The sequence below is a fragment of the Salvelinus alpinus genome, chromosome 8 (genome assembly GCF_045679555.1).
Source record: "Salvelinus alpinus chromosome 8, SLU_Salpinus.1, whole genome shotgun sequence".
Lineage (NCBI taxonomy): Eukaryota > Metazoa > Chordata > Actinopteri > Salmoniformes > Salmonidae > Salvelinus > Salvelinus alpinus.
The window spans coordinates 24,649,802-24,663,258 of record NC_092093.1 but is presented as its reverse complement, the minus strand read 5'-3'; positions in this window follow the sequence as shown (position 1 = coordinate 24,663,258).

The following is a 13,457-nucleotide window of genomic DNA, read 5'->3' as shown; positions in this document are numbered from 1 at the left end:
AGGATGAATTAACTGCGGTGGCAGGTGCAGTGAAGAACGCTGAGTTTGAGCCTCATTCAGATGGTGATAAAGATGATTTTTCCCCAGTGGGAGTGAGATTTTTGTAGAGAATGGGTCCTTGCCTTCTGGCTGATCTATATGTGGTGTCAGGTTGGTTGGGGAATGTTGGGTCGGTGAAAGTGACTCGAAGTGGAATCGTGTCGATTTTTGCGTTTCTGCCGTCCAGAGGGAGTATGTGCTCCACAGCACACCACTGGGGGACTGTGACTTGCTTTCCTCTCCGGAGCAGGGCACCATTGAAAGCACTGATAACTGGAGTGGCGTTAAAGGGGAATTTCACCCTGGGGAATCTGGCCTTTTTTCATCGTATGAGGCATTTCTAGGTCAGTGAAATGTGTTTCACACATAATTGCCCAGGAGGAAGGCACGTCTGGCTTTGCACACTGAATGATACACCATAGGCGGCTTCCGGTGTATTGATGGGAGGCTTTTTTGAAAGGGAGGGGGACACTAACAACACAATCCATTGGGAAAAACTGAAAGTACTGACCAGACCACATGACTTCAAGTGATACCTCTCATCAACACAAATTCGAAGATGACATTCAACCATACATGTTTCAACCTGAATATAGTGAAGAAGATTCGAAACAAAGAGTTGGATTTAGCTAGAAGCTCAGCTAAAGCTTATGCCAGTACCTAGAGGGCAGATGACAAATAAGGTGGCTAGCTAAGTACGTTATTCTTCCTGGAAGCCACCTAGATAGCTAGCTAACTTGAGTTTATTTACTGAAACCTATATTGTGTATTGCAGGCTAACATACTACTGCGTTACAGTGGGGATAAATCTATTTCTAGGTAGCTAGGTAGGTAGGTAGCTAGCTAGTCTGGCTAAGTTAGCTAAACAACTACAGGTAGCCATATCTAGGCCAAAAAATAGAAGGGGTTTTACAATCAGAGATCTATTGTATCTTGATTGTAAAACCTCTTCTCTTTTTAATTGTAGATATGGCTATTAAACAGCAAGCTATAACATTACAACCAGCCACCTAAAGCTAGGTTACCAGTAAATGTTAGCACATGACTGGAGTTGGCTAGCTAGTTAGCACGTTTGTAACTTTTTAGCAAATGTAAATAGTCAGCAACTGTAAATAGTTTTACTAGCTAGCTATGTAACATAATTGACAAGGGTTGACATTGATTATGATTATGACCGTGGATGCATTTTAAAATCACAAAATTATAGGCATGACGCAATATAGGATTCCAAACAGATGTAAATAACAATTATTGACTATTCAGCAAGCTAGCTAGCTAAGTTAACCATCTAACAGTGAGGAGAAACAATAATACAAACATTTAACTGTTGTAAATCTCTAAAACTGATAAGCTGGTTTTACTATCAAATATTTACCTATGCATGCCTGTTAGACATGGCTGTAGCTAGATATTGTCTGCCTACCTACCTAGGTACATATGTCCAGCCTGGTCACTGTGCAAAGCTTGAGGGTTATGCCATATTTCTTTCTATTAGGCTAGATATTGTTCTAAATGTCATCTCTGTGCCTATGCACATGTATGCATGTTCAACTAGTCTACCCTAATGGTGTTACGCTGGCACAGTTCAACTGTCGTTCAAACCTTGCAATGGATATCATTTATCTTTTTTGTCTTACAGACAATAATGTGTGGTGCCTGGGTTTCTTTCTGGAGTGGATTCTTGGAGTGAAACATAATTCATTTACCTACGTGTCATTGTAGCAGAACTGTGAATTTAGAAAATGTTCCGTTATTAAAATAAATGTTTTTCTCCATTAAGTAATCCATCACCATCTTATCTGTTTCTTCTCTCAATGATCAAGACAGGTGAGTGTCCACCCCAAAGTGCTGCATGTCATGATGACAGACACCTGTCTCGATCAATAAAATACTTTAAATAGACAAGATGGCGGCTTGGAGCAAAACAAATTATTTCTCAAATCAAACTGACCCCCTGCAACTGGACACAGACATTTTATGAGATTCCTGTTTCCAAGACAGCGTCGCCAAGCTAAGGTTGGTCAAATTCTTTGTGCTACACCAAACAGTACCCATCCTGTAACTCCAATTAACTTCTCTAGGGTATGTGGGACGCTAGCGCCAAATTCAAAACAACAGAAATCCCATAATTTAAATTCCTCAAACATACAAGTATTTTACACCATTTTAAAGATACACTTGTTGTAAATCCAGCCACAGTGTCCGATTTCAAAAAGGTTTTACGACGAAAGCACACCAAACGATTATGTTAGGCATGAGCCAAGTCACAGAAAAAGACAGACATTTTTCCAGCCAAAGAGAGCAGAAACAAAAAGCATAAATAGAGATAAAATGAATCACTAACCTTTGATGATCTTCATCAGATGACACTCATAGAACTTCATGTTACACAATAGATGTATGTTTTGTTCGGTAAAGTTCATATTTATATCCAAAAATCTGAGTTTAGGCGGGACGCTACTGTCTCACTTGGCCAAAATTCAGAGAAAATGCAGCGCCAAATTTAAATAAATTACTACAACAATCAAACTTTCATTAAATCACACATGAAAGATATCAAATTAAAGCTACACTGGTTGTGAATCCAGCCAACATGTCAGAATTCAAATAGGCTTTTCGGCGAAAGCAAACGATGCTATTATCTGAGGATAGCACCATAGTAAACAAAGAGAGAGAAGCATATTTCAACCCTGCAGGCGCAACACAAAACGCAGAAATAAAATATAATTCATGCCTTACCTTTGACAAGCTTCTGTTGTTGGCACTCCAATATGTCCCATAAACATCACAAATGGTCCTTTTGTTCGATTAATTCCGTCGATATATATCCAAAATGTCCATTTATTTGGTGCGTTTGATCCAGAAAAACACCGGTTCCAACTTGTGAAACGTGACTACAAAATATCTCAAAGGTTACCTGTAAACTTTGCCAAAACATTTCAAACCACTTTTGTAATACAACTTTAGGTATTTTTTACGTAAATAATCGATAAAATTGAAGACGGGATGATCTGTGTTCAATACAGGATTAAAACAAACTGTAGCTAGCTTTCTGGTCATGCGCCTCTAACAAACAGGACACTTCGAGTGACCCTCGTTCAAGATGGCCGTACTTCTTCATTACACAAAGGAATAACCTCAACCAATTTCTAAAGACTGTTGACATCCAGTGGAAGCGGTAGGAACTGCAAGAAGCTCCCTTAGAAATCTGGATTCCCAATGAAAATCCATTGAAATGAGAGTGACTTCAAAAAAATTCTGAATGGTTTGTCCTCGGGGTTTCGCCTGCTAAATAAGTTCTGTTATACTCACAGACATGATTCAAACAGTTTTAAAAACTTCAGAGTGTTTTCTATCCAAATCTACTAATAATATGCATATCTTATCTTCTGGGGATGAGTAGCTGGCAGTTTAATTTGGGCATGCTTTTCATCCAAACTTCCGAATGCTGCCCCCTACCCTAGAGAAGTTAATGGATACTAAAAATCTTAGGTTGAATTACATTATCTTTTGTAACAATCTGTAGCGACAGTTCTCTGCACTTTACTACACCTGAGACGCACTGAACTGTACTGCACAGTTCATACTGTATTTTTGTATGTTACTTTTACCATATAACATCCTTGTTGAGTACCCAGTTATTTTTCAGTTGGCATTAAATATTGTAGATACACATTCTTTGGATATCTCTGCATGGCTAACATCTGTTTGATGCTACAGAACCCTGTACGGCTTATATAAATATCTTCTGTAAATCCATAAAGGCAGACACATTTTGAGTATTGATCGAAAATATCCATTTACATTTTTTTGGTCCTTTTTCGGCCAAGGGTGGGCTGTGGAAGCAGAGTGCTTGTGGCGAATGCTCTTGTCCCGTCTGAGGTGTACGGCCAACTGGATAAGACTGCCGAAACCGGTGTAGGGCTCGTAGACCTTAACCACCAACTGTTTGGATCTCTTCCAGAAGATTTGCTGGTACTGCACGTGTCCTGGAAAGACATGGTTGTGGTGTTACCATTTTACACTTTTTGTGGAAGGGTAGTAGGGCAAAACACCTTTGTTGGTAAAGATGTCAACCGATTGGTACCTAAGTGTTTAGATAGACTAGTGCATTGTTTAGGGACAATGAGGGACATTGGGAGCTGCTTTGAGAGGAAAGATTAGTCAACAAAGCGAATGGGCTGAGGGACTGCAGAAGTCATGAAAAGTCTTAGGAGGGCCTTTCTTACACATGATGTATTGCTGTGTATGGAACATTTAGATGAAATGGCACCTTTAAATTGTTCTCATAGACAACAATACACTTACTATTGTTAGGGGTGTGTACGGGAGGCAAAGTCAGGTGCAGGAGAGCAGAGTGTAGTAAACAGGCACACTTTAATTCCGTTCCAAAAACGACAGCACATAAAAACATAAACGTGCCAAAAACACAAAAAAGTATGGCGCCTGACAATATCCACCTAACAATAAACAATTACACACAAAGACATGGAGGGGAGCAGAGGACTAAATACATGCAGTGTGATTATGGAATGAAAACCAAGTGTGTATGGAACAAGACAAAACAAATGGACATATGAGAAATGGAGCGGCGATGGCTAGAAAGCCGGTGACGTCGATCGCCGCCTGAACAAGGAGAGGAGCCGACTTCGGCGGAAGTCGTGACATCTATCTCTAAGTACAACCCCATTCCTCATCTCAAAGACCTATCTGTAAATCTCCCCCAGCTCATTGACTTTGACAGATCATTCTTATCAATAGTAGCAGGGGATGTTTGTAGACATGTCTTCCTATTGTCTTTTGAGAATCTGCAGAGCAAATAATGAGGTGGTTGTGTCATTGCTGTGTCTTGATTTTATACCTTTTGGTGTCTCACTTGTTTTTGACTCACAATTGTGTTGTGCTCCATAACCGCAAGGTGGGTCCCCTCCCTCATGCCGCCACTTTGGAGTATTTTTCAGCAGGGCCTGTGGAAGGACTCCAGATAACCTGAGTGTTACAAAGGGAAAAGGTAAGAAGAGAAAAGGTGTAGACTAAATTGATTACATGTTCTGGAAGGTACTCTGTGGTCCTCAGGCTACATCTAACCACCTGTAACCCCATAACACAAAACAACAACTTACAAATACTACCCAAATCACGTTTATGCCATGCTTACTTTTTTTATTTTTTATTATTATTCTATATATTTTTTTATCCCATTTTCTCCCCAATTTTCGTGGTATCCAATCGCTAGTAATTACTATCTTGTCTCATCGCTACAACTCCCGTACGGGCTCGGGAGAGACGAAGGTCGAAAGCCATGCGTCCTCCGAAGCACAACCCAACCAAGCCGCACTGCTTCTTAACACAGCGTGCCTCCAACCCAGAAGCCAGCCGCACCAATGTGTCGGAGGAAACACCGTGTACCTGGCCCCCTTGGTTAGCGCGCACTGCGCCCGGCCCGCCACAGGAGTCGCTGGAGCGCGATGAGACAAGGATATCCCTACCGGCCAAACCCTCCCTAACCCAGACGACGCTATGCCAATTGTGTGTCGCCCCACGGACCTCCCGGTCGCGGCCGGCTGCGACAGAGCCTGGGCGCGAACCCAGAGACTCTGGTGGCGCAGCTAGCACTGCGATGCAGTGCCCTAGACCACTGCGCCACCCGGGAGGCGTTTATGCCATGCTTACAGTAAATTTAGCTATTTTAACCGTCAGCTTGTAAACATTTTTACCAACTTACCTTCACCTTGTGCAGAGCTTCAGGTTGGAAACGCATGTTGGTTGAATCAGATTATGTACCACTTCCAATACAACAAAACACACAACAATACACAATTTAAGCACCCCTTAGCATATTTAACATGGACATTTCAATATTTTCAGCTTGCTCTTAGCTAGTTAGCGTCATTAAATTGGCAGCAAGATTGCTAGCCAGCTGAGAACCAACTAACCAACCATAGACAATATATACAGATTCATCATTACTACCGTCACACCAAGGGTGTCACACCCTGATCTGTTTCACCTGTCTTTGTGCTTGTCTCCATCCCCCTCCTGTCACTCCCTGACCTTAGAGATCCTTTTTATGTCTCTATTTTGGTTTGGTCAGGGCGTGAGTTGGGGTGGGTATTCTATGTTTTGTGTTCTATGTTTTCTATTTCTGTGTGTTTGGCCGGGTGTGGTTTTCAATGGCTACCAGATTGAGTTACTCATATTTGTTAAAATTAGCCAGCTTACTTGGGCTAACGTTAGTCAAAGTTATAACGAACAGACAAACATGTTTACTCTGCTGAAGGTAGCTACTGTACCAGTCTAGCAGTGACTACCAGGACTGTAACGTCAGCTAACATATCTAATTTACCTAGTCCAGCTAACATGTTACATCTAACTGAGAATTGCATCACTTCTCAGCTGTCATTGTTTATAATTAGCACAGCCAAACAGAACACCACACAGGCATGATGACAAACATTAGTGAAAAACAAACATTTTCTAAATAAATTGCTTAGAGAAATTATGAGATTACTATGTGCTGGTCGTTTGAACTAAACAATGCCATGAACCAAGATTGTGGTTCATGGCAAACTGGCTCTCATTAGGATCGCCACAGGAATGGAAGACCCAGAGTTACCTCTGCTGCAGAGGATAAGTTCATTAGAGTTACCAGTCTCAGAAACTGCAGCCCAAATAAATGTTTCACAGAGTTCAAGTAACAGACACATCTCAACATCAACTGTTCAGAGGTGTGACGCTCGTCGGAAGGATGAGACCAAGGTGCAGCGTTGTACGTGTTCATGATTCTTTATTAAAACCGAACACCAAACAACAAAAGAACAACGAACGTCACGTCTTGAACGCTACACAGAGCTAACAAAAAACAACATCCCACAACCTAAAGTGCCAAAACAGGCTGCCTAAGTATGATTCCCAATCAGAGACAACGATAGACAGCTGTCCCCGATTAAGAACCATACCAGGCCAAAACATAGAATCACAAAACCTAGAAATAAAGAACATAGAATGCCCACCCAAATCACGTGACAAGAGGAGACTGTGTGAATCAGGCCTTCAATTGCTGCAAAGAAACCACTCCTAAAGGACACCAATAATAAGAAGAGAATTGCTTGGGCCAAGAAACAATGGACATTAGACCGGTGGAAATTTGTCCTTTGCTCTGGAGTCCAAATTTGAGATTTTTGGCTCCAACCACCGTGTCTTTGTGAGACGCGGTGTGAGTGAACAGATGATCTCTCCATGTGTATTTCCCTCTATGAAGCATGGAGGAGGAGGTGTTATGGTGTGGGGGTGCTTTGCTGTTGGCACTGTCTGTGATTTATTTAGAATTCAAGGCACACTTTACCAGCATGGCTACCACAGCATTATTTTTTGGTTACTACATGTGTTATTTCATAGTGTTGATGTCTTCACTATTATTCTACAATGTAGAAAACAGTAAAAATAAAGAAAAACCCTTGAATGATTAGGTGTTTTGACCGGTAGTGTATGTGTTGTGATAATTGCGTTGTTTGATCTGTAACAGGGGTTCCCAGACTTTTTTGGCCTACGACCCCATTTTTATTTCTGAACATTTTCACGACCCCAACCACAGCTCCCTGGGTGCCCAGTGTGGCAGCCCTCCGTACCTCTCCAAAAAAACAGAATGTATCTGTATGTATCTGTGTCTTTCGGAGGGGTTGGGTTAGAAGCGGAAGTCAAATTTTGTTTGTAAAGTAATTTTGACTAGTAAAGTAATCTTAGTGTTTGTTGTAGAGCTGCTGAGCAACGTTAAATGGGTGTTTGTTGTTGGTCTTCCTATTCTAAGAGCTATTCAAAGACATACCAACCACTGATGGTTATTTACATTTAGAGCATAAACACTCGTTAACCCTGGTATTGTATTAATAAGGAAACAGTCCCCAGGTTGCTAAATATAGAATTATCTCTAAATTATCTCATTTGAAAATAATAATATTCATACACACCTTTGGGTACAACCCACTGGGCACACACTGGTTGAACCAACGTGGAATAGAAGTTGAATTGTCTGTGCCCAGTGGGAAGGTAGTCTACATCACACTGCAATAACTGTATCAGACATGGACTGTCTGTCTGGCTGTCTGGCTGTCTGGCTGTCTGTCTGGCTGGCTGGCTGTCACTTGTTCTGGTATGGAGTAATATATGCTGACCAATGACGGCACATGTTGTTAAATCTACTCTTTAATCTCTCTTATGCACGTTACACTGTTTTAAAGAGTCGATTGACCAGCCCGCAAGTCAATCTAATGAACATAATTACAAAAATCCCCATTGAAATCCGTCTGATTAAGCTAGAGATACGTTTGTTTGTATAGGCTGCATCTCAAGGCCTATGTTGGCCTACCATGTCTGTGGTGGAAGGTGGCAGAGCTAGCCTGGAGCTCCGTTTGTCAGATCAGTACACTTCCCGGAAACTTCCCTTCTCATGAAAACCTCTGTAACATCTGAACGGTTTGGGCTACACGCTAATATTGCACCCTGTTATTGCTGCTGTTATCTTACCTGTTGTTTTAGCTAGCTCTCCCAATCAAGACCTGCAATCACTTTATGCCTTATTGTATGTCTCTCTCAAATATCAATATGCCTTGCATACTGTTGTTCAGGCTAGTTATCATTATCATTGTTTTGGTTTGCAATGGACCCCGTAGTTCCACTCTCCGTACCTCTGATACCTCCTTTGTCCCACCCCCCACACATGCGGTGACCTCACCCATTGAGACCAGCATGTCCAGAGATACAACCTCTCTTATCATCACCCAGTGCCTGGGCTTGCCTCCGCTGTACCCGCGCCCCACCATACCCCTGTCTGCACATTATGCCCAGAATCTATTCTACCACGCCCATAAATCTGCTCCTTTTATTCTTTGTCCCCAACGCTCTAGGCGACCAGTTTTGATAGCCTTTAGCCGCACCCTCATCCTACTACTCCTCTGTTCCTCGGGTGATGTGGAGGTAAACCCAGGCCCTGCATGTCCCCAGTCACCCTCATTTGTTGACTTCTGTGATCGAAAAAGCCTTGGCCTCATGCATGTCAACATCAGAAGCCTCCTCCCTAAGTTTGCCTTACTCACCGCTTTAGCACACTCTGCCAACCCTGATGTCCTTGCCGTGTCCGAATCCTGGCTTAGGAAGGCCACCAAAAATTCTGGGATTTCTATACCCAACTATAACACTTTCCGTCAAGATAGAACTGCCAAAGGGGGCGGAGTTGCAATCTACTGCAGAGATAGCCTGAAAAGTTCTGTCATACTTTCCAGGTCTATGCCCAAACAGTTCGAACTTCTAATTTTAAAAATTAATCTCTCCAGAAATAAGTCTCTCACTGTTGCCGCCTGCTACCGACCCCCCTCAGCTCCCAGCTGTGCCCTGGACACCATCTGTGAATTGATCGCTCCCCATCTAGCTTCAGAGTTTGTTCTGTTAGGTGACCTAAACTGGGATATGCTTAACACCCCGGCAGTCCTACAATCCAAGCTTGATGCCCTCAATCTCACACAAATCATCAAGGAACCCACCAGGTACAACCCTAAATCCGTAAACATGGGCACCCTAATAGACATTATCCTGACCAACCTGCCCTCCAAATACACCTCTGCTGTCTTCAATCAAGATCTCAGCGATCACTGCCTCATTGCCTGTATCCGCCACGGGTCCGCGGTCAAACGACCACCCCTCATCACTGTCAAACGCTCCCTAAAACACTTCTGCGAGCAGGCCTTTCTAATCGACCTGGCCCGGGTACCCTGGAAGGATATTGACCTCATCCCGTCAGTTGAGGATGCCTGGTCATTCTTTAAAAGTTACTTCCTCACCATATTAGACAAGCATGCTCCGTTCAAAAAATGCAGAACCAAGAACAGATATAGCCCTTGGTTCACTCCAGACCTGACTGCCCTCGACCAGCACAAAAACATCCTGTGGCGAACTGCAATAGCATCGAAGAGCCCCCGCGATATGCAACTGTTCAGGGAAGTCAGGAACCAATACACGCAGTCAGTCAGGAAAGCAAAGGCCAGCTTTTTCAAGCAGAAATTTGCATCCTGTAGCTCTAACTCCAAAAAGTTCTGGGATACTGTAAAGTCCATGGAGAACAAGAGCACCTCCTCCCAGCTGCCCACTGCACTGAGGCTAGGTAACACGGTCACCACCGATAAATCCGTGATAATCGAAGACTTCAACAAGCATTTCTCAATGGCTGGCCATGCCTTCCTCCTGGCGACTCCAACCTTGGCCAACAGCCCCGCCCCCCCCGCTGCTACTCGCCCAAGCCTCCCCAGCTTCTCCTTTACCCAAATCCAGATAGCAGATGTTCTGAAAGAGCTGGAAAACCTGGACCCATACAAATCAGCTGGGCTTGACAATCTGGACCCCCTATTTCTGAAACTGTCCGCCGCCATTGTCGCACCTCCTATTACCAGCCTGTTCAACCTCTCCTTCGTATCATCTGAGATCCCCAAGGATTGGAAAGCTGCCGCGGTCATCCCCCTCTTCAAAGGGGGAGACACCCTGGACCCAAACTGTTACAGACCTATATCCATCCTGCCCTGCCTATCTAAGGTCTTCGAAAGCCAAGTCAACAAACAGATCACTGACCATCTCGAATCCCACCGTACCTTCTCCGCTGTGCAATCCGGTTTCCGAGCCGGTCACGGGTGCACCTCAGCCACGCTCAAGGTACTAAACGATATCATAACCGCCATCGATAAAAGACATTACTGTGCAGCCGTCTTCATCGACCTGGCCAAGGCTTTCGACTCTGTCAATCACCATATTCTTATCGGCAGACTCAGTAGCCTCGGTTTTTCTAATGACTGCCTTGCCTGGTTCACCAACTACTTCTCAGATAGAGTTCAGTGTGTCAAATCGGAGGGCATGTTGTCCGGTCCTCTGGCAGTCTCTATGGGGGTACCACAGGGTTCAATTCTCGGGCCGACTCTTTTCTCTGTATACATCAATGATGTTGCTCTTGCTGCGGGCGATTCCCTGATCCACCTCTACGCAGACGACACCATTCTATATACTTCCGGCCCTTCCTTGGACACTGTGCTATCTAACCTCCAAACGAGCTTCAATGCCATACAACACTCCTTCCGTGGCCTCCAACTGCTCTTAAACGCTAGTAAAACCAAATGCATGCTTTTCAACCGTTCGCTGCCTGCACCCGCACGCCCGACTAGCATCACCACCCTGGACGGTTCCGACCTAGAATATGTGGACATCTATAAGTACCTAGGTGTCTGGCTAGACTGCAAACTCTCCTTCCAGACTCATATCAAACATCTCCAATCCAAAATCAAATCAAGAATCGGCTTTCTATTCCGCAACAAAGCCTCCTTCACTCACGCCGCCAAACTTACCCTAGTAAAACTGACTATCCTACCGATCCTCGACTTCGGCGATGTCATCTACAAAATAGCTTCCAATACTCTACTCAGCAAACTGGATGCAGTTTATCACAGTGCCATTCGTTTTGTTACTAAAGCACCTTATACGACCCACCACTGCGACCTGTATGCCCTAGTCGGCTGGCCCTCGCTACATGTTCGTCGTCAGACCCACTGGCTCCAGGTCATCTACAAGGCTATGCTAGGTAAAGTGCCGCCTTATCTCAGTTCACTGGTCACGATGGCTACACCCACCCGCAGCACGCGCTCCAGCAGGTGTATCTCACTGATCATCCCTAAAGCCAAAACCTCATTTGGGCGCCTTTCCTTCCAGTTCTCTGCTGCCTGCGACTGGAACGAATTGCAAAAATCTCTGAAGTTGGAGACTTTTATCTCCCTCAACAACTTTAAAAATCTGCTATCCGAGCAGCTAACCGATCGCTGCAGCTGTACATAGTCCATCTGTAAACTACCCACCCAATTAACCTACCTCACCCCCCATACTGCTTTCATTTATTTACTTTTCTGCTCTTTTGCACACCAGTATCTCTTCTTGCACATGATCATCTGATGATTTATCACTCCAGTGTTAATCTGCTAAATTGTAATTATTCGATTTATTGCCTACCTCATGCCTTTTGCACACATTGTATATAGATTCTCTTTTTTTTTTCTACCATGTTATTGACTTGTTTATTGTTTACTCCATGTGTAACTCTGTGTTGTCTGTTCACACTGCTATGCTTTATCTTGGCCAGGTCGCAGTTGCAAATGAGAACTTGTTCTCAACTAGCCTACCTGGTTAAATAAAGGTGAAATAAATAAATAAAATAAAAAAATATGACCACTCTATGGAAAGATGAGACTGTCACAAACACAATGGTGTTCTTTGTTTTGCTCACCACAAGTGACATGGGACTCTGAAGTCAGAAGTTCTGAAGGTCAGTAGCGTGGGTAAAATCACTTGGGATGCCAAGGCAGAAGAAAAAGCCATATTACAACCTGTGATAATTGCGTTGTTTGCTCTATAACAGGGGTTTCCACATTTTTGGGGCCCACGACCCATTTTGATATCTGAAAATTCTTGCAACCGCAACCATGTGAAAAGAATAATGTAATTAACAGCCCATGTTTAATTTCTTATTTGGTGTTATGGCAGTCAATTGAAAACCCTTCTAACAGCATTTCTGACTGTCTTCTCAACTCACCATCACATGCTTTTAATGTGGGGCTATGACAATCAATTGCAAATTAGTCTGACATGGTATATCTTATCTCACCACCACTAATGAGATGGGTGTGTTTGATCCATGTCACTTCAGAGCTTCTCTAAGTCAGGGGGCGTGGTTGACATTGCGCACCTTATATCTGCTGTCACATCCAACCTGGTTCGATATTTGGTTTTAATGCAGACGAGAGCACCGAGGGTGCTTTCAATACAACTGGGAACTCTGAAAAATACGAGGTCAAATTATAACATGAGTGATCTTCAGGTCGGAAAGTTGGCGCTCTAGAAAGAGGCCTGAGTTCCCAAGTTGGATGACCGTTCAAAACGAGTGCCCAGTTGTCTCGAACGCACTGAAGTTGAAAGTCTGAGATTTCCAAGTTCCCAGTTGTTTTAAAGGCAGCATTAATGCTCAGAGGGAAAAGGCAGGGTATTATTCCCTTTGAGTCAGGAACCAAAAATCCTCCGCAGTGACCCTTGAATTCATTTGGTCACATGACAGCTCGATCAGCTTTTCGATTTCACTTACCGCTATGTCAACTGAGCCAGGATCACAGTCAAACAAATCAAAACAATCAGATTTTGGTTTGGGAAGTAGTAGTGCTCTTCCTAGCGTTGGAGGTGAGCAGTCATCACTCGTGTGGGACACTTACTGATGCTGTTATCTGTTAGAAACATGCACAGCCGAGGGAAGGGGGCATAGTTCGCTTTTGAAGACTCTCTCCAATAATAATTTTTTCATCTGGATGCATGATTTGGTCACTCATCTGTAGAATGTTTTTGTATTT